The 19,734-nt window shown below is 40.3% G+C and overlaps 1 long non-coding RNA gene across 1 annotated transcript; it reads right to left on the bottom strand.

Annotated features, from left to right (window-relative positions):
* Positions 1-11,830: 11,830 nt before the first annotated feature.
* On the bottom strand, positions 11,831-12,852 carry LOC134220476 (uncharacterized). Its single transcript, XR_009981919.1, has 3 exons — positions 12,730-12,852; positions 12,004-12,237; positions 11,831-11,911 (listed from the first exon to the last, which is right to left on the bottom strand). It is a non-coding gene; the product is annotated as an uncharacterized LOC134220476 (long non-coding RNA).
* Between the last annotated feature and the right edge of the window lie 6,882 nt (positions 12,853-19,734).

Raw genomic sequence — 19,734 nt, 5'->3', positions numbered from 1 at the left:
CTTTGAATTTTCTATTTTGATTCATTCGAAAATAAATAAAAATAGTCCTTCACTGAATCTCGGTAAAGCACTTTACCGATCAAGTCGACAATGCATTACCGAACGGTATGGTAAATTTTGACAGCTGGGCCGTATGGATGATTATACGACCATTCGGCTTTTTAAACTTTTACCGAGATTTTCACCGATATATCAGCTGTTGGATTCTCGGCAATTTATTTTGCCGGCCTCGGCGAAAAAAATTAAGTGTGTAGTTATTTTTTATAGTACGCAAATAGCAAATAGCAAGTTGGTAAAAACGTAAACCGATTTAGCTTTCGATAAATATCCAATCACCATTGGGTAGCATGAAACCTTCCCCCAACTTGATACACTTAAAGCTAACAAACAATCAACTGGACAGCCCTATATGGATTCACAAACATACAACAATCCATAGAACCGCACAACAGATCAGTATCGATTACAGCACTAAAGCCAACCCTTCCAAATAGCACTTAGCTGTGATTGAGTTCGTTAGGAATAATCACGGCATGATTGTGAAACATGCAAACCCTTCTCTGAAAATTGGTTCCTACCTTCTGTGCTGGTGACCGTCGCTATCGGTCGAAAATGCAAAATCAATGCACTCTTTCTACTGACGGGTACCTAGTTGGTCATGGATTAGGAACAATGTGGCACAAAGGGCAAAATGGAACACGATCGATTTTCGTTTCCTCTGAACAAATGACAGGAGAGGGCAGAGTGAACAAAGCTGAATGTTCATAGGAGACTGTGTGCGGGAAGTCTTTGGAGTAGTGGAACCACATGTAAAAGGGACGTGCTGGGTACATGTGTTGCCCCACAAGCTACTGATGAAAGATTCAAGTAATGTGAGGAAGGATATCAACATAAACTCCAGGACTGAATCCTGCATCCGTCGCTAGTTTCTGAGTTGTTTAATACAATACCAAACTTGGCACAACATAAATGAGCCAAACTATAATTCCACTAGTCACTAGTAGGATAATTATTATAATTTTATTCATCCCCTTCGTTCATTTCATTCTTCATCGGGAAATTTTAAGTTTTTGTTTGAACTCGTAGAAACTGCACTTACAATAAAATCAGAACCGCTGCAAATTGTGTGTTATCTTGTAACTAAAACATATGTTTTCCTTGCGAATACGGAATAGAGACTACAGTGGGGTCGCTTTTTTACGCATTTTTTATGAGGTTTGCTTTTTCGCGGATTGTAGAATTTACGCGTTTTTCTACGCGGTTTTTGAAAATGGTCGGGAAACTCGAGAAAACCAATGGAAACCGATTTTCGATGAAGTCGATCTTTACTCGATTTTTGGGATCTATCTGGTTTTCTTACGTGGATCTTGGAATTATATTTTTATTATATATTGGAACGTATTCCACGCAAAAAGCCGACCCCATTGTATGTTATAAAAATAATAAATTGGATTGAAATTTGATTGGAATTAAATAAGAATCGGGTTGGAATATGATTGGAACGCTAGTCAGCTACTGATCTCGGAATGCAGTCATAGATAAAGCTTAGGTACCAGGCACTAAGAACATCAATCTTGCACAGGGTTTGCAGAAATCGCTCTCAATAGATAACGAACAACGATCAAAGAGAGGAGTAATTCTCGCTAATGAGACCAGGCCACTATTTGCACGTGGTATTTAAAAATGCCTAAATTTCTATTCTTTCGAAAGCTTTCGGCGAGTATATTAAAGAGCTGAGTTAAGGTGATTATAGAATGAAGCCAGAAATCGGCCATTTTGTAAGCCACGTGCTTTTCCAATATTTTTTTCAAGAGCACGAGATGAAAGAACCATAACGCGTATGGGACTGAAATAATGATAGATCGTTTGCTTAGTTATACTGAACAATCATAATTTGAGTTTCGGCACTGTACAAAAACTATTACGCCAGATTTGGGGTTTTGGAAATGTATGTAGATAAACGTGTGGTGAATTTGAAATTCACCACGGGCTTCATTCTATAATCACCTTAAATTTTTCAGCGAGATGGAACCCTCGTTAATTATACACGAAATCACTTTTTGTCAATTCTTGACTCACCGAAGCTGTCATAACTCCAAGATTTCTCAACCGATCTTAGAGATCAGCACATCGTTGAAAAGAGTGCGTTTTCAATTTGCAATTATAAAAACAGAGGCTGCCACACGCAGAAAAAAGCGTTCCCGAATTTGTGAACCAGCAAAAAAACACCGTGATTTAATTCATGAATTCGGGAACACCAGTCACGTTTTCCATTCGATCAACGAACATTATTTTTATGATTAATATGATACTTCGCATCAGTTTCTTAATTTCATACACCTACGCCAAATATATTTTGAAAATGAAGAGCGTATCTAAAACATTATTTTTTATAACGAAACCGCACAATGCACAATATAAGCTAAGATTTCCATCGATGTATTAGTACACACAATTCTATTTTTACACGGCGGTGTAAAAAAAATCCTATACAAAATTTTTGCAAACGCAACTATTTGCTTACATGTGCCCTCTTTTTTTTACATTTTCTAACACTGATCTCTGAACACACATTTTCTAACACTGAAATTCCCCTGATTGTTTCAAATACCCTCTCAGGGGAATGTTTGTTTATCGTATTGTGGATTTTCTCTCAGAGGAATTATTGTTTAGCGTTCCAGGGATGCTTTCTCAGGGGAATCATTGTTTACCAAATCAGCTGTATTTATAACATTTTAAATCAATTTAAATTACTAACCGAATGGAATAATATAATCATCAATTGTTCCAATAATCGTTTTTTGCTTATTTATGGTATCGTAGTAAATTGTTCACTTACTTGGGAGATCGCAGCAGTCTGCGTATGTGGAAAGTCGTGTTTTCTGTTTACTAGTGACATTTTAGAAAACTTTCGAAAATTCTTTTTTTTTGTTGGTGCCCATTGAAAAATGAAAAATGTGTAAGATTCGTGAAGTAAGATCCTGACAGCGATGGGACCCAAATTTATGCTGCAACCAGCTGCGGCTTTTGGGAAAGTCTCCGGTGCAATACTGGTTTGATCAAGGTAATATTATAGCATCCGAGCAGCGTTCAATGCCGTATATTCTGGATTCTGCTACATACTCTGAGAAGATTGTTTCTTTTGCCGTCTTTTTTGGAGGATCTTGAATTACAACGGAAATATCCGGTGAGTTAGTTTCTTTATTCAATTTGGTATATATTAGGATTTCGGTCGGTGGGATAATGTGAGTATTCAAATTTGATGAAATAGAAACACTATATTTCATTACATCGAACACGTTTATCATATTCCTACCAATTGGTTCAACACCCTGTGACCGATTTTTTTATGCAAAATCGTATCGCGATTGAGAATTTTTATGAATAGCTCACCTCTTCTAATTTTTGCTCAAGGAGGATTTTACAACGTTTTATGGCAACATTCAAGAAAGCAAAACCTACCATAGAGAAACATGTTTCAGTGATGCTGTACACTTTTTAATAACTAAATACAAGTTACATATAATTCTATAAATCTATATTATTTGGCAATTTTGTTTATGGGAAGCATGTATTTGTCCATCTTGTAGAGTACTCATGCATATTCATTAGGAAAAGATCATCGCTACCGCCTGTTGGTGGTACAGCTCAAAAATCATTTCAACCTGAGTTGCGTGCTCTTGCCTACGCAATGCGGTCGGGTCTGAGCTTGACGACCGACTGGCAAATGCTTACACAACCTCACTTGATCAGTACAGTTGCTGATGAAGAATGTGTACAGCCGCCAGACATTCTAAATACTCACGCTCCTCTAATGTGAACGTGTACTATACACATGTGGTAGTGTTGGCTTGAGAAATGGATTGCGAGTGATTTGACTATGCGTCCAATTTGGGAATCTCGAGCTCGTTCAGTAGCCGCTAGGTTGCGAAGGCCGACGGAGGTCCTTCGTAGCTTAGTTGGTTAAAGCACCAGTCTAGCGTACTGTAGGGTCATGGGTTCGAGTCCCATCGAAGGGAAAGTGGTTACCTCCAATACATTTTTCAAATCAATATCTTCCACATAACGTACATATTCACATATGAGTTTCCATAACATTGTAAATCAAAAATCATGTTAAAATTCGCATCTGTTTTTTTTGTTGACAAAAATTATGATTTTTATCTTTGCCGAAGTTTCTTCTGTAACCAATAAGAAAAGTGACTATTGACATGTATTGGGAGGTGGGTGGGGCAATTATTTTCTTTTCTTTCTCGTTTCAGAGAGCAAGTATTGGCGCTTAAACCGTGGCTAATTAGCCAGGGCAAGTCTAATACCTTGTCTCACCCCAAGAAGAAGCAACACTATGGAGAACGGAGTGACATACATTTCTTAACATGGTCACTCCCAACGTCTGTACAAACTTATTGTATTATTGGTTTTTGATGATACTCCTTAGTTATATTCCATACCAATCATCCAACTCCTTGACATCTATGAGGGCGTCGGTGAGTCGCTTGCTCTCTTATTAAGTTGATCTCATATCATCATTCTCTTCCTTACTAACGGAGAAGATGGGCGTGGCCGGCAATGGTAGCTTTCATGCTTTATCATTTTGGACCTCCAATTGGGTTGCTATTATATCCCAAATAGTAATCCATAAGCAATTGGGGTAAGAAAGTTAAAGAATATACATGACAGCTATCAGTATGCAATCTACGAAATACTCCGTTACCACGCAACGCAACGCAACGCAACGCATCGTAGTAAATTGTTCACTTACTTGCATACTTGATGGGCGACAGCTCTTCGATGAACCTACGCCGAATGGAGTATCCTTCTCCACTGGATTCGATCCTGGGCCAATCGTTTCCAGTCACCCTGAACGTTGGGCGTCCTCAGGTTCTCTTCATCTGCATCCCGATATCCCCTGGTGAATTTTGGAGTGCTAATTAATTGTTAAAATTTCAATCGCATGAAAAGCCCAGCCAAAATTAAGGAAATTCATAATAAAATTTTAAGCTCGTCCTTTTCGGTTATTTTGGCAACTGAAACCAGCTGGGATGGAAGCGTAAGGAATGAAGAACTTTTTGGAAGTAGCTTTAATGTATTCAGGGATGACCGCGATTTCTCAGAATCTAACAAAAAGTCTGGCGGTGGAGTTCTAATTGCAATCTCCACAAATTTTGATTCAGAAATAACTACCAAACTACCAAAAAATACAAGAACTTTGAACACGTCTGGGTGAAATCTAATATTGCAGGAGAAACCCATGTTTTTTCTTCTGTGTATTTTCCACCGGACCATGCGCAAACAATTTCGGCAAAGCTTACAAAGTTCTTGGTCGAAAACGGTTCGGGTTTGGGTCGAAAACGTGATTAAATCGGGGCGTGATAAAATCTGGTCAAAAACGTGATAAAATTGGATGTAGACAAAATCGATGAGTGACAAAATTGTGTCAAATCTGTAATAATTTCATTTAATTTCTTTTGTATCATTATCATTAGCAATAGCATTGAGCAATTCGCACAAATTCGTAGGTGGTACAAGCCAAGACTATTGTATGATAGTAGCATCACTTTCATCCGTTACCACAGATCACAATTTGGGACTTATTACTACCTCTTAGATGGAAGCAATGCACTCTCCAATAGTCGAGATCTGTCCTGGCCACGTCCTTGCGAATGCTGAGGAAGAGGAAGGATGGTTAGTTGTACACCTACTTAAGAAAGATGCAGAGAACTCTACGACCTCTCATAGGTGCCACGGAATGTTTTTTTGGGATTGTTAGTGTTGAAGGTTATAACAGTATTAATCGTTTTGGTAGAACGTGAAACACAGAAAGAACTAAGATAGAAATACAAAGTAGGAAAGGAACGAGCCTGGAATTGAACCCACGACCTCCTGCTTATAAGGCAGAAGCGGTAGCCACTAGACTACCGAGCTCGTCTTTCTTTTAATTTCTTTTGTATCTCTCTAAAACCTTTTTTTTAAATAAGAACATTGCAGTATTATTGAGATTACATTCACTTTGTCATGCATGTAACGTCAATCTCTAATAAATGACATAATCGTTTGAAGTATGATTAAAAATTAATAATGAATAAATAGTTTGACATTTTCCATCAGTGCGATAAAATCATGTAAACGACATTACTGTGTACAACCACTATTCCATAAATATCCGATGAATTGTAAATTTCTTTTCGGGTTCTGCTGTATCCAATCAGCCGTCTCCAGGTGCTGCTCGATCCGCAGCAGCTCGGGAGCTCGGTAGCATTACTTCTTCCTGCGAAATACATCACAAAATTGATGCCTAACTCCGTTCCCAGTCACTCTCGCATCTGGTACTCATAACTAATGTATATGCGTTATTGTTCAGTCTAAATATATTTTATCATGTCCGTCTCAATCGCTTACATAGAATTGAATTGTACGTGGATTGAATTGAAAAGGATAGAAATTTCATTGAAATGGGATTAGAATTGAATTGAAATTGAATGAGAATTGGATTGGAATTCAAATGGAATTAGAATCGTTGCATTTTAGGTGATTTTTTGACCATCATGTTTAGACTTTCGTAAAAATAATCATAGCTATGACAATTTTCATCATTACTGCACTTGTAATCAAAGGTTAATCGGAATGTTTCAAATACGATGCATGCACTTTGTTTAAAAAAAGATATATGAAAAATTGAACTGAAGATTATCGGGATATTTGATTCTCCATAAAGTTTGCAGAAATTTTCATTATTCCGTGCTCTTTAAGAGAGGCTTCCGAGCCTCTTGAGAGGCGGCTTTCGAGCCACTTAAAAAGAGGTTTCTAAGCATCTTGAAATGGTGCCTCTAAGCGTCTTGAACGTACGCTTCTAAGTTCCTAGAAAAATGAATTTTAAGAAGGCTTCTGGGCCTCTTGAAAGGAGGATTCCGGGCCTCTGGAAAGGATGCTTCCGGGCCTCTTGAAAAGAGGCTTCCGGGCCTCTTGAAAGAAGGCTTTCGGGACTCTTGTAAGAAGGGTATCGAGTATCTTGAAAGAAGGGTATCGAGTATCTTGAAAGGAGGCTTCCGTGCATCTTGAAAGGAGGCTTCTGGACCTCTTGAAAGAAGGTTCCCGAACCTCTTATAAGGAGGCTTCCGGGACTCTTGAAAGGAGGTTTCCGGGCCTCTTGAAAGGAGGTTTCCGGGCATCTTGAATGGAGGCTTCCGAAGCACTTTAAAAAAGGTTTTCAAGCTTCTTGAAAGTAGGCTTCTGAGCCTCTTGAAAGAAAGTTCCTGAACCTCTTATAAGGAGGCTTTCGGGCTTCCTAAAAGGGGGCATTTGGGCCTCTTGGAAGGGAGCTTACGGGCCACTTGAAAGGAGGCCTCTGAACCTCTTGAAAGTAAGTTTCCAAACCATTTGAAAAAAGGCTTCCAATTTCTTGAAAGTAGTACTCCGAGGTGCTTAGAAGGAGGCTTTCGAGAAGCGTAGAAAGATGCTTCCAATCCTCTTACAACGAAGCAACTGAGCTTTTCATAAAAAAGAAACCTTCATGTCTCTCAAATGCGGGCTTCCGAACGTGTAGACTCTAAACTTTAGTTCAGAAGCATATTCTTAACACAACATTCAACATTTTGTTACGATCAAGTAGATTACATATGAGATTTTAAAAATTTGTTAATTCGTCGTCCTGTCCTTTTGATATTTTGTCCCACAGCCTTTCATCCACTGTGCTGGTTGTAAAGGGCAGGATTCATTAGTCTCTAAGTTACTGATCGCCATGCATGTTATGTACAAGATAAAATTCTGAAATTAATAAAATTATACATATATCAAAACTTTATCAATAAGTTTTGATTTAAATTGTCATATATCCGCCATTATACATTTTTGTCCGAGGTACCCCCTGGGCTCGGCGAAGGTACCCCCAGGGGTACAGTTACCCCAGGTTGAGAAACGCTGCCCTAGCCCGACAGTCGCTGTATGTTCAGCCGCATGGTTCTCTCACGCCTAGAACCGGTGATGCTGGACAGCCTTGCGCGTATCTTACATACCTCCAAATAGTGGTCACATCTGTGACATCTGAGAAATGCCGACCGTCCACCAAAACATGATTGATTTGAGAACACGTATAGCCATTAGGGTGTCATGAGGTGTGCTTTCGAATATTCTTGCGTGCAAAATAGGTACAGATAGCCTCAGCTTCAGACCAGTGCCCCGTTGATAGTGGCTTCCAACCTCACCGATAGCGATGATGAATTACACGTCGTCTCTTGGGCATTCTCTGTATGTGTTGTCTAGACGCTCATAAAACTCGTCCTTCATATCATCGGGTTTTTCGTTGGTTGGTGCGTATGCATTGATCAAGCTGTAGTTGAAGAACTTGCCCTTAATTCTCAACACGCAGATGCGATCACTTACCGGCCTCCATCTAATGATTCGATGCTGCTGCTTACCAAGCACTACGAAACCAACTCCGTGCTCCGCCTTCTCGCCGCCACTGTAGTAGATGTGATACTTGAATGAGGTACCCACAATTTGATCAACTGCGCGGAATTCCAGTTCCTCGCCATCGAATCTCCTGAAGTTCTGCAACCTTCACCTTCAATTTTTTTAGCTCTTGAGCAAGGAGGGCAACTCGTGCAGGATCCAATAGGACGTCCTAACGTTCCAAGTACCGAGTTTCCAATCAGTTTCCATTAAACATTGCCGTGTCCTTTGCCGATTGTTCAATCCTGTATTTTCGATTACATTTTTCGGGGTTGATTGTTGGTTTTTCGGTATGCCACCTTACCAGGGCTGCGATATCTAGCCACGTGATGGGGCTGCCATCTTAGGAGTAGCTGACGTGACACCGCGTTTCATGTTCAGCCGCTCGCTACGGATCAGATGCTGTTTTGGGCCACCCCTCATGCAGATTTTATTAAAGTCCCCACACCCACTCAGCTGCAGGACTAGGCTAGTGCGCTTTCAGCAGCACACCGTTGCTTTGATAGCTCCTGCTTTTGCGGATACATGCAGCATTTTATAGAAGTTCAACAGAGCCCACTGTCAAACCCACCACATCCTAGGCAGGCCCCCAGGGCCCAGGTCGCACCCCTTCACTCTAGCTGATGTCAGAAGGACAACAGAATTCAGGCTTCACTACCGTGGAAGCGTGAGAATTTTATCTTGTGAGGACCAGAGTTATATTTGTCGCCCCTTCCCAGATGTCAACTCATTATTTCGCAGCCTAATAGGTATTAAATCGAATTCAGGCGTTTTCGGATGTTGGATGCTATATTTCTCACTCAATCTAACGAGCAGAGATACTCTGTCTACGATCGCATATTTGTCCCACATAAATAGGAAATTCAGCAAAGATGGGACTGATATGCGATCATAGGCAGTACCCACTCACGTAGATTTTCGTCAAGGAATCGTGTTGCGGCAAAGAAAAAAAGCTCTTACCGGTGATAACTATTTTTCGCTCACTTTAAGTGCTGTGAAAATCTGATTTGGAGAGCAAAATAAAGTTTCCATAGAGAATTAAAAAAAATCCTTTAAAAATTAGCTCGATTTTGCCTCATTAAACTAAAAATACGAACTCTGCTTGCAACAATTTGCGTTTAACGGGCGGGGGGCGTTTTTTTTTTAATATTTTCCGATTTCTACGGAGTTTACAACATTCAGATATCAAAGTTAGCATTGGCACGAGGTGACGTTTTCGTTTTCTGCTGCAGTTAAATTTTAAATCCTTTTTTTAAACTGTGCGGTAGCTGTACAGGAACCAGACACCGGCCAGGCCCCTAAACTGTTGGAGGAACTACCACAAGGACACAATTCTGGCATATATTAGAGTGGAACACTTCCAGAAATTTGCGCACCGAGGACAGTGAGGACAGCAACTCCAGAGCCCGTTTACTCATGAAGTTTCATCGGCGTTAAACCTGGGCAGCAAGAGGGACCTGAGAGCGTGTAGGAGTGCAGCCAGTGGATCCAGCTGACACGGATGCGATGAATCAAGCGACGAATGATTGAAGACAAAATAAAGACTGAAACTGGTGTTGAAGAAAGCATCTCACTCGTTCCAGACATTCGCATGAAGGCATGGTGAGAGAATTCCATTGTATATTTTTATTGTATACCAAATTTAATTGAAACTATATACTAAAACCATCAGGGCACCCGACTGAAGCGATTTGGATAGGAAGAGTGGAATTGCCAACTTCCTATTGTTAACATTTCGTGGATAAAGGGCGGGCTCTTCTCCCCATCTATTGGGTCAATCTGAAAGACGAGGGCTAGATTGTATTAGTGTATGTACGAACTTTCTTCTGGAAGGAGGTTCTCTATTCATCTCGTGGATTTGCATGATTGTATCTGCTTATGGAACCACCCTACCCATTTTTGGCCCTTCATACAGGAGTTTGATGAAATACAAACAATAGTAAAATCATGATCAAATCGTTCATCAGATATAGCCAGTGCTATCGGCAGGTGCCTTGCTAAAATAGATGGTAATATTATCATCATCATCATCTACGGAGTTTACAACATTATTATTTATTTATTTCTAATTTTGAATGATTTGTTGAAAGTTTATTTTTCTGTGAACCAGAATGACCAGTACACCAAATTGCTTTATGCCGAATAGGAGACAACGATAAAAACTGATCTATAGTGCTAAAAACTCTGAATGGATCTGATATATACCAAAAAAGCGCTTCTAAAATGTGCAATAGCTGAGTGCATTTGGATTGAGCTTGTAAACACTCATAGATGAAAGGATGAGCTGATGCTTATGCAAGCTTTCATCCGTGTGATCGTTGTCCGAAAACAGGCTGGAAGATGCATGCTTGGGAAGTAGCCAAAATGTTGAAACCACTCAACCTAAACTGGAAAAATGCTCTTCTACTGTCGATAAAGCCTAATTGAATGATTGGTTCGTATTGGATGGACGGAATGCAAGATTATTCGAATGCAGCTATTTTCGGATGATTGAGGCCAGTCAGTGGTCCAATATTATACATTGTGTGATGTAACATGCACAGGATAGAAAAAATATAAGAATTGGCAGACGTAGTTGCTGTATAGGTAGATATAATAAAACTTTTCTTCTAAACATTTTCAATATCCAAAATTCAAATTATGATTTATTGTAAAATACCAGCCACGCTTCACTCAAACTCTATATTAATACTTAATCCTAGCTTGTTTCGCTCTTGGACCTTGGCACACGGAAAACGAAAATAAAACCACCAAAACGCGCGGACAAGGTGAAATCGAATCTATAAATTGTGCACGTGTCGGTCTAGTCTCGCCTAGTACGGGCACGTTGTTTTTTCTCTGAATGAAGTTAAATCAACAAGAAAACGATGAATAAAAGCTTAGCCCTGCTGAGCACTAGTTGTTATAAGAGTTATGAAATAAATTGGTTCGTGGCCCTTTGAGATTCATTCATGTTTATAAAACAGAACTGCCTTGTAGTAGGATCTTTCCTATTTGAACAATGTATGAAATTACAACCGACTGTTTGAAAAAGTAACAAGATTCGCAAGTTTCTTAGGGGAGCTGCAGTGCCACCCTGACTGGGGCAGATGCTTTCGTTTGGGTCTCTCCATTTGTCTGTCTGTTTGGTTCGACGATTGCGAACGTGTCTGGAAGTACAGATGATGCCCTCCTAACTAATGATATCCAACTGTGATACAGAACGGCAAATATATGTATATTGAAGGGGCGATCGGTACAAAACGAACTTATTGAATGTTGTACAAAACATCCAATAATAGTGCATACCCATTAACAACAATTATTGGATCAATCAATTCTTATTAAACCTAAATTTTACCAGAAAATGTGTTTATATTTTTTACAATTGTCAATGCGGATTGACAAATGTATCCTTTTCGCAAGGATAACTGGAGTTGCTATCACATATTGTTCGTCAAAGTTGCATCATGATAACGAATATCTGTAACGTAATTTAGGATTTGATCCAAAATAAAATGAATAATCGCCTGTCAAAATTATCTCAACAAATATTTCGTAAACATCAAATAGCACCTTCTGTATCATGCTCCTCTACACATGTATCCATATGTAGCAATGAAATGTTGTAGTTTGCCTTTGTGAATCCTCACTGGAATCGTACAAGCTGTTCTGCTGTCCGTCGGCTGGCATCTCTTCTGAAAATGTGATGCATTTTTCATGTTGGCACTCTCATAATTCAGTTATACGGTGATGCATTTTTTTTTTCGCCAGCAGCCATTTGCTCAGTTTCAGCTTGCTCTTATAATTCTTCATTTGCATGTGGAAATTAGATGGAAGAGGATCAAAATATTGCTCTCAGATATGTCAGTTTTGATGAACAATGACATGGATGGTAATGCTATTGCAGATGGACTGAAATTTAGATGAAAAAAAGTTCTGTACAGCATAATCAATCATAGTCATAGATTTTAAAATACATTTTATTTGAGGTAATAACACACAGCACCTCCTAAAAAATTATAGCCGTTTGATATAGGTTGGAAATCAAGCAAATATGTGACTGTTCTTCTTGTAGCAACAATACGTTTAGCATATTTCAAGAAAAGTTTGTAATTTTCAAGATAACCGATTTGTGGCATTGTTGCATTACCACCTTGAGATTTTTTATTGAGGCACAAATGAAACAATGATCTACCATTATTGCATAGGGAAGACCAATTACTTATGTTACACAAAAAATGAAGATTTTCAAACTCTCCCCTGATTTCTAGTATTATCTAAACATTTCAAAACTCTTACCACCTCCTCCACCCACTCTTATTTCGTAACCAGACACGATAACGCATTTAAGGACAAGCCTCCCGGAATCCAAAAATAAATGCACCCATTCAAAACGGAAACAACGCACAACTGTCATTTTTATTATTTCACGCAGAAAAGCTGGAATAATAAAAATGACAGTTGTGCATTGCTTCAGTATTGAGTGGTGTGCCCTTGAAAACGCTAGTGAATTTAGTTTAGGATTCCGGGAGGCTTGTCCTTAACTTATTATGAGGACAATAGTTCCCTCATTAGTTATCCTTTTGTTTTTTGATGTTTTGTTTTAAATTTTGAAAACAGTTAGCTACGTAAATAATGAGTTGTTTGTTCACCTTCCATAAGGTAAAGAATCGCTTGAGCGATTTTTTTTGTCGGAAAAGGTCGATTCTGCATAGCCTGGTTAGCACATTTTAACTTTTTTTAAAGCAAATTCTTGACAATGACTCGAATTTAAAAAAAAAAGTATGCATCTTTTGTTACTTATTTGCTGTTATATTTGTGAAAGTATTCAAAAGTATTACTTCATTGGAATTTCTTTAGAGGGAATTTGGAAAAATCTAGTTTCATTAAAAAACCATTTTGCTTTCAAATATTTTTATACTGACGCTGTTGCGAATACAGATAAATTATTGTGGGAATTAGTTTTAACGATAAACAGATTCTTTTATTGTTTGGTGTCATTGAAAATAATTTTATACTTTTTGTTTCTTTTTCACAGGAATGAACCTAAATCCAATGTTATCAAACATTTTTTGACGAAAATCTGGTAGATGGTAAGTAACACTGAATTATACATCGCTTTTGAGTTCATTAAAATCTAGAAGGGGACAGCCCTTCGACAGCCTTTTTACAAACCGTAGACGTGGCACTAAGAAGCTAATCAAAATTCGCTACTTCAAAATAGGCACGTAGAGATTACCAAAAAGTTGTAATAAAAATCATGTTATTTTACAGATTTTGTTAAAAATCGTGTGTTTTCGAGAAATCGTGTAAAAAGTTTTGGAAAACAGCATAATTTTTTGAGAGTAAAATCAAAAGCTTCAGAAGAACACCTCTCAATAAAGAAATATCAGATCACGGCGGAAACCACGAAAACCAGAGCTTTTTAAAGGAATTGATCATGGGGTATAGTCTCCTGAATCAATTCATCATCGTAACAGCTTTCGTGAAAACGTCTCTCACGACATGCTACATATCGTAGGGGAAGGGCCGCTTGGCTGAATGCCATTTGGCCGAACAGATGATTTCATTGGGAAAGTGAGAAATGAGGTGTGAAAATGAGACGTCTCACTTCTCTCTACTTATTTCTCACTTCTTACTGTGAAAAGTGAGTAGTGTGAAGTGAGAAGTGAGACGTCTCACTGCTCACTTCTCACTTCTCATTTTGCAAAGTGAGAAGTGAGAAATTAGGAATGAGAAGTTAGACGTCTCAATTTTCCTTTCTAATCTCTCAATTCTCACTGTGAAAAGTGAGAAGTGCGAAGTAAGTAGTGAGACGTCTCACTACTCACTTTGCGCTTCTCATTTTTTACAGTGAGAAGTGGAAAATGAGGAGTGGGAAGTGAGACGTTTTACTATTCACTCCTAATTTCTCCCTTCTCACTGTAAAAAGTGAGTAGTGTGAAGTGAGAAGTGAGACGTCTCACTACTCACTTTTTACAGTGAGAAGTGAAAAATAAGGAGTGGTAATTGAGACGTCTCACTTCGCACTACTCACTTTTCACAGTGAGAAGTGGGAAATTAGTAGTGAGAAGTGAGACGTCTCACTTTTCTCACTTTTCGAATGTCCTATTCGGCCAAATGTCCATGTTCGGTTAAATGGCAAAATAACCTATTTGGCCAAACGTCTTTACTTACTTACTTATGGATCCTGTACACCTCCGGTGGTGCAAAGGGCCGACTTGATAGATCTCCATCCTGAGCGTTGCCCGGCTATCGCTTCAACCTGTTGCCAGTTTGGATTTCGATCGACTCCTTTCATTCCTTTATTTAGGATTCGCCGCCATGAGCCTCTGGGTCTGCCTCTGCTGCGATGTCCCGTTGGGTTCCAGTCTGATGGTTGCTTACAGAGTTCATTTCCACCCCTACGTATAGTGTGGCCGATCCAGCCCAACTTACGATCCCGAATTTCTGTTGCTATCGGCCGCTGGTGACAACGACGATGGAACTCGTTGTTTGAGATCCAGTTGTGAGGCCACCAGACCAGGCCCGAATTATTTACCGCAGGCATCTGTTGATAAACACCTGCAGCCGTTGAGTGTTCTTCACTGATACACACCATGTTTCGCTAGCGTATAGCAGCACAGATTACACGTTAGAGTTGAAAATTCGTATTTTGGTGCATTCACTTATCTTCTTGTTTTTCCAGATATTTCTTAAACTCGCAAAGGCAGCCCTTGCTTTCTTGATCCGTGCGCCTATGTCGATCTTGGTACCACCGTCTGACGCCATTTGGCTACCAAGATATTGGAAGCTTTCAACATTCTCCACTGGTTGCCGGGCTACTGTGAAACTGGAAGGAGTCACCGTGTTTACATCCAACGATTTGGTTTTGTTGACGTTGATGATTAAACCTGCCGAGGAGGAGCGCTCGGCAAGGTCGTTGAGCTTACTCTGCATATCAGAGCGCCGTTGCGCGAGGAGTGCAACGTCATCCGCCAATTCGAAGTCGTTTAGGTGCTCCATGGTTATAGGCTGCCATAACAGCCCGCGGTTTGGTTCACGGTCAATCGCGTCTACCAGAATCTCATCGATTACGATGAGGAACAGTAACGGTGATAGAATACATCCTTGCCTCACACCAGCTACGACCCGGATAGGGTCGGACAGGACAGGACGAGGCCTTTTCGTGCAGCACTCTACACGAAAAGGCCTCGTACTGTGCCTCGATGAGGCCGATGATTTTCTCAGGAACCCCCTTGCGTCTCAGGGCGCCCCACATATTCTCGTGATTGAGACGGTCGAAAGCTTTTTCGTAGTCAATGAATACCAAGTAAAGGGAGTCTTGGAATTCGTTGACCTGCTCCAAAATGATGCGGAGCGTGACAATATGGTTCACACATGATCTTCCGGCTTGCTGCCGCCGGAGAGTCGCATCGATCTTCTCCTGAATCCGGGCTAGTACACAGCACACAGCAACATAATGCCTCGCCAGTTATCGCATACAGTCAGGTCACCCTTTTTGGGCACCTTCACTAAGATACCTTGCATCCAGTCGACCGGGAAAGTTGCGGTGTCCCAGATATTACGAAATAAACGATGCAGTAGTTGAGCGGATGTCATGGGGTCAGCTTTGAGCATCTCGGCTGATATGCGGTCGACCCCTGGGGCTTTATTCGATTTCATGCTTTGGATGGCTGTTTGAATCTCTAGCAGTGATGGAGCTTCGGTATTGACGCGTGTTATACGTCAGATCCTAGGCAGATCATGCCGAGGTGGTGATGGCCTAGCTGTCACTTGAAAAATTTGTTCGAAGTGCTCGAAACAGCGTTTCAGCTGGTCAGCTGCATCGGTCAATAACTGATCATTCTCGTCTTTCACAGGCATCGTTGCATTCATCTTCGCCCCGCTTAAGCGTCTTGAGATATCGTAGAGGAGGCAAATGTCCCCGGTTGCGGCGGCTCTCTCTCCTTCGTCGGCTAGAGAGTCTGCCCACGCTTGTCCCTTCGACATGTCCCTTCGTCCCGCTTGTCCCTTCGACATGAGCGTTTTACTTCCTTCTCAAGAGCCATGTATCGTTGACGGGCTAAGACTTTGGCTCCTCTGGTTTTCGATCGCTCTATCGCGGCTTTGGCTTCTCTTCGCTCCTCTATCTTCCTCCAGGTCTCATCGGTGATCCATTGTTTTCTCTGGGTGCGTAGTTCGCCCAGATTGTTTTCGCTGGTGGCGATAAAGGCATTCTTGATGGCGTTCCATTGGTCTTCCACGCTCCCACCTTCCGGAATATCTGTAGCACGCGTCTCCAGTTCTTCAACGAAGGACCGTTTCACCGTGGCAACTTCCAGTCGGCGTGTGTTGAATCGTCGTCCAACTCTTTCCTCCTGCCGACGAATCCGCGCAATGTGCAGGCGTATTTCGCCGATGAGGAGGTGATGATCAGACGCGATATCGGCACTACGTTTATTTCGTACATCAATAAGACACCGTTTCCATTTTCGGCTGATGCAGATGTGGTCGATTTGATTTTCTGTAAAGCCGTCACGGGAGACCCACGTGACCTTGTGAACCGGTCAATGAATGAAGAGCGATCCCCCGATCACCATGTCGTTATTACCACAACCGTTATTGGCCAAACGTCCTATCCGGCCAAATGTCCTATTCCGCCGAATGTCTTATTCGGCCAAATGTCTTATTCGGCCAAATGTCCTATTTGGCCAAATGTCCTATTCGGCCACATGTCCTATTCGGTCAATTGTCCTGTTCAGCCAAATGCCCTATTCGGCCAAATGTCCTGTTCGGCCAAATGTCCTATTCGGCCAAATGTCCTATTCGGCCAAATGTCCTGTTCAGCCAGATGCCCTATTCGGCCAAATGTCCTATTCGGCCAGATGACCCGTTCGGCCAAATGACTTTCGGCCTACTGGCATTCAGCCGTATAGATTTCGGCCAAACGACGCTTCCCCATATCGTGAGTGTATAGAGAGTTTAAAAGTGCGAGATTTTGTTTTACTTCTCTTTCGATTCAATCCCTGAGGCTAACAATATGACACTCTTATGTCTAAGAGAGTCAAGAAAATTTACAACTAGAAAATTTCCTGGACTTGGACGGGAATCGAATCGAGCCACCTTCATTAAGGTCTTGCTTTGAAGTTGCGCATCTCACCGCACGGCTAAAAAAGGCCCCATTTGCAGTAAGGACAGATGATCATTCAACTCTATGATTAACACCAAAAGGTAATCACTGAAAAATACAAAACGGTGATGCTTACAGGATTATTCAATTGTTAATAGCTTCGAAAGTTTCAAAAGACTGAAGACATATTCGCCGAACAACTGAATTGATTTATTTCTACTACAGCGAATGGCAAATTAGTGCTCAAACACTGTCGTAATCATGTCAGAAAATAAAAAGAAAAATAAAAGTTGGGCAACCATACTAAAATTACAAATTACTATACACAGCAACTTTTCCGGTGTCACGAGTGCGTTTATGCCGTGGCCTCGCCAAGTAGGAAATAAAAATCCCCAATAAACCAGAAAAAAGGATCGCATTTACTTTCCCAGTGCGGGGGCAATTCGCAAACATCGATTTGTGAGTTTGTTTATTGCATTATCCAACCACATGCTTAATGGTGGGCAGTGAAATATAAATGTCCGCAACCTGAGGTATAAACCATATGAAATTTATAGGGAGGTCATGGTTTAGATTACCCTCTGAGGATATCGAATTTTTTTCTTGCTCCAATGTTTGCTTGATCCTGGTTTGACATGGCCACAATGTTGACGTCCTCTATTCGTTTGAACGATTTGTGAAGCTATGCGATTATAAAAAGTTCATTGTTTCTATAACATTCAACTCTATTTTTGCTGTAATTTGAATTTAATAGAAAATAATTATTACAGATTCCTGGGTTCGGAGTAGACTGGCAAAATAGAAGAGAAAAAATAAACTGCTTTATGGTCGTGTACTTTAACAATTAGAATAGTGAGAAAAAATATTTAAGATCTTTTAGTGGAATGTCTTCAACTGTCTAAGACGAGTTTAGTACTCTCCATTTAATTCCACTACGTTTTGTTATCTTTTCAGATACGTATTTCGACCTCAAATGTGGGGCGTCTTCAGTGTCTCGTACTTGACTTGAGGCACTGAAGACTACCTCACAGTTGATGTCGAAATACGTATCTGAAAAGATAACGAAACGTAGTGGAATTAAATGGAAAGTACTAAACTCTAGATAGTTGCATTACAATAGTGATAAAAAATCGCAGAATAAAACAACAGCAAACAATGGGGGCAATTTTATAATATTTCTATCTGTCTGCAAAAAAAAGCTTAACGCTTCACATCATGGAACAAAGTAGAATATTTTCAGCTGAATCTTCTTTTTATAATAACAAAAAAAAATTGCTGAATGTAATTAGCACAATGCTTAGCCAAATTTATATCACCCAACAAAAGCCAGACAAAAGCCACGCTTTTAAATTGAGGTGATCTAATCCGCACCCATTGTTAAAGCAGACTTATTTTTTTGTGCTTCCAACTTGATGCTCCAAATTAATCCGTTTTGATGCTCCCCTGTTGCTGATTCTGGTATGAATCATCGTTGGCACGATTCCAGTATGTTTGGGTAATTTAAATTGAAAGCACAAACAAAATATGTTGCACAAGCAGTGTGCTAAATAGTTCCATAAAAGTAAGACTCCCCATCACTTCTGATGCCATGTTGACATCCGAGGATGTCTGCAACCCTTGCGCCATTTACATTTATTCATGGCATTGCATAGTTGGTTGAACATTGTACAAACATCATAAAACAGAGTAACAGTAAGGCCACCCCGGTTCGATCGATTACAGACATTGAGACGCCACACCACGCAAGCCGCTTCAAGCGAATTAGATTTGTTGCGATTGTTGGAACTGATTGAGAATCTCCTTCACTCCCACGGCAACCGACCTATCGCCCAACAAACAGCTGCTTTCCTTCACAATCAATGCCGGTTGGAGACATTCCAGTGAGTGAAGTTTTTTTTATGTGCGGCTGTGTTACTTAACTGTTAGATGCCACGCTGTTTGATTAGACACCACACGTTCGGGTTTGACAAAACAAGAGATTTCATTTGTAAAAGAATTAGGCTTGGGTTCACCCATATAACCAATATTTTTCAAATGGTCTCATTTCAATATTAAGTAAAATATAATAATTCTTGATTATTCATCGTAAATATGAGACACTGGAGACTATCTTGCGGAAGAGGTAGACGTATGCAATATGCATATTTGTCATGATACAGTTGAGGTTTTTCTGCGACTTAAATTGTTCCTCA

The sequence above is a fragment of the Armigeres subalbatus genome, chromosome 3 (assembly GCF_024139115.2).
Source record: "Armigeres subalbatus isolate Guangzhou_Male chromosome 3, GZ_Asu_2, whole genome shotgun sequence".
In the NCBI taxonomy this organism is placed as follows: domain Eukaryota; kingdom Metazoa; phylum Arthropoda; class Insecta; order Diptera; family Culicidae; genus Armigeres; species Armigeres subalbatus.
The sequence above is the reverse complement of the archived record's forward strand: the minus strand, read 5'-3'. Positions and strand labels throughout refer to the sequence as shown.